Genomic DNA, 3,241 nt, shown 5'->3' on the forward strand with positions numbered 1-3,241 from the left:
CACACACACACCCAGTGCACGAATTTCGTGCACCGGGCCCCTAGTTAATTAATAAATGTGTAAGTGGAACAACAAATCAATGTCTCTCTCAAAAGAACAATCAATACATTAAACACACACACACACACACACACACACACACACACATAGGTTTCATCACATGAATTTAAAAAATTCTTTTTTACCGACAGGGAGGAATCACCCTGAGCATACCCTCCCTCACACAGGTTTTTGAGCGCATTTGGGAAACAAGTGTGCCCATATCTATTATAGTTCTGTGAGCTGCTCTCCAGGGTGTGTTCTCTGATTTTGGACAAGGGCTGAGCTCCTTCTGAACATTTTCCCACACTGAGGACACTGGCCGGGACCCTCCCTGCTGTGGAGTCTGTGACGTACTGCAAGTTGAGAGTTCTATTTGAAGGACTTCCCACACTCTAGACACTGGTACAGGGTCTCCTTGGTGTGAATTCTCTGGTGGTTGGTCAGGCAGGAGCAGTCCCTGAAGGCTTTGCACACCAACTACACTTATAGGCCTTCTCACCAGGAATGTTCCTGAAAAGTTTCTGACACTGGTCACAGCCACAGAGCTTCTCACCAGTGTGAATCCTCTTGTGCCTGATGAGGTAAGCACTCTCGATGAACATCTTCCCACACTCTTTACACTCATAGGGCTTCTCCCCAGAATGGATTATCTGATGCAGGAAGAGGTAAGAGTTACGGTTGAAGAACTTCCGCATTCCGCTCATTCAAAGTGCTTCTCTCTGGTGTGAGTCCTCTCATGCTGGGTGAGGTACGAGCCAACCCGAAAGCCTTTCCACACTTGCTACATTCCTAGGGCTTCTCCCCAGTGTGGATCCTGAGATGCACAGCAAGGTGGGAGATGTCTGTGAAAGGCTTCCCATTGTTACATCAGTTTTGTTTTTCCCCCATATGAGTTCTTTGATGCAAAATCAGGGATGAGTTTTGATCGAAGGTTTCTCCACAGTCTAGGCATTCGTAAGGTTTATCCTGGGTGTGAATTCTCTGGTGTTGTGTCAGAGCTGACCCATCGCTGAAGGCATTCCCACACTTACTGCATTGGCAGGGCTTCTCTCCCGTGTAGATTCTTTGATGCACAATCAAGTTATAGTTCTTGGAGAAGGATTTTCCACACTCGTTACAGGTATAAGGTTTCTCTCCAGTGTGAGTTCAGTGATGCAAAATGAGAGAAGAGTTCCGTTTGAAGCACTTGCCACATTCTGTACATTTATACAGCTTCTCCCCAGGTGACTCCTCCTGCTTTCATTAAAAGATGAAGTCAAGGCAACCCATGATGGAGGCAGGGATCCCTGCTGCTGCTGCTGTGGTAAGCAGGAAAGGTGGGATTGGAGGAGTAGGTAGCTGTTCCTACTGTAACATCCAAACCCATCCCCCTGTCAGGTATGGCCACCCCCACCCACTGTCTCCAAGCTTGTAGCACCTTGAAAGCCACTCCCACCTTTCGCAGCAGGTCTCTCCTACTTTTAGGCAGTAGTTTCTTTCTTCTCACTTCACCATCTTTCTTCTTTTAGGAATTCCTCATCATTTCCAATCCACTGAGGTTTCCCCTTCTTGTGTGCCAAAACATTTATGGGCTATATATCTATTTATCTTTCTGGTGTGTCTAAGGTTTGGAATAGGAAAAAATAGCTGGATTTAGTCTATCGTTTTGAACTAATATTTAAACAGATTGTTCAAATGCTCAGCAATCCTATGAGCTACATACTAATTATTACTTTTATTTTACAGGTGAAAATAAACAAGCTTAGGAAAATCTGTATAATTAGCTCAAGATTTCACAGCCAGCAAAGAGCAGCACTGGCCCCAGAAATCAAGTCTGTTCAACACCAAGCCCAGAGCTCTGAGCCGCCTTCCTGTGCTGATGAGCTGAATGTAACAGAGGCTTCCGCAGAGTCCCAGAACCGCCACGTCTTCTGCTTCTGGGCTGCCTTTGAGAACCAAACTGCATGCCATGGCTTTGAAACTCTCCCACCCCCCACAGCCCCTAATTCTCAAATCTCATAGCATGCACCCATTTACCCATTAATTCACTGTTTAAGGAGCATGACCTGTGTTACAGACACTTCTAGAACACAATATATATGATCCCGATCTTCGGCCTTCCTGTCTACTGAGCAGTCACTCGTGTTATAGGCGAAGATGCCAGCCCCAGAAGGAAAAGGACTCGTCCAAGAGTCCAGCCAGAGGCAGAGCCCGCGCTGGAGCAGGGTCCCTCCTTTCCAGCCCAGGACCCCTTTCCTCTGACTTTTGAAAAGAAATCATACAGGGATGTTGTTGGAGAGTTAGAAAATACAAATGAACAATAAGGAATGAAGGAAATATCGCCTAGGATCCCACCTTGCTAAGGCCCAAGATTAGCCTCTTGGCATTGATCCTTCTAGGCATTTTTCTATGTATCCATGATTTTTCCCTAACCATATTTGTAAGGTCTTACATTTGTTTATCTCACAAAAATGGAATCACATTAAATATACTATTTCTCCTTAAGACTATACTGTGCAAATATCCCCCCGTTGTTAAATATTGCGACATCATTCTTAATCCTTGTACGTGGAGCTAATACATGTTACTTGATCGATGCCCTATAGTTGGAAATGAAGGCAGATTTCCAAATTTCACGATTATATATCAATCTTTTAATTAACAATCTCATAGCTCATGCTACTACCTTCACATCAGACAAACTGTGGCCATAGTAGCTCTGCCACCTGTGTGACCTTGGACAGATTTTAACCTCTGTTTCCGCATCTGCAAAGTGAGATAAGTGACGCGTGTTGCACGTGGCATGTGCTATTGGATGAGATAAAGTGTGTGAAAGGCTGGTGTGGTTGTTGGTTCACTGTAGGTCAGTGGTTCTCAACCTTCCTGATGCCGCGACCCTTTAATACAGTTCCTCATGTTGTGGTGACCCCCAACCATAAAATTATTTTCGTTGCTACTTCATAACTGTAATTTTGCTACTGTTATGAATGGTCATGTAAATATCTGATATGCAGGATGTATTTGCATTGTTACAAATTGAACATCATTAAAGCATAGTGATTAATCACGAAAACAATATGTAATTATATATGTGTTTTCCGATGGTCTGAGGCGACCCCTGTGAAAGAGTCGTTCGACCCCAAAGGGGTTGCGACCCACAGGTTGAGAACCGCTGCTGTAGGTGCTAAATTGGCAGTTGCTGACAATAGTTAGGATTGTG

At 44.6% G+C, this 3,241-nt stretch overlaps 1 pseudogene; it reads right to left on the reverse strand.

The window, feature by feature from the left end:
- Positions 1–267: 267 nt before the first annotated feature.
- LOC132238896 (zinc finger protein 329-like) lies at positions 268–2,424 on the reverse strand (annotated as a pseudogene).
- Between the last annotated feature and the right edge of the window lie 817 nt (positions 2,425–3,241).

This window comes from Myotis daubentonii, chromosome 7 (genome assembly GCF_963259705.1).
Source record: "Myotis daubentonii chromosome 7, mMyoDau2.1, whole genome shotgun sequence".
NCBI lineage: Eukaryota > Metazoa > Chordata > Mammalia > Chiroptera > Vespertilionidae > Myotis > Myotis daubentonii.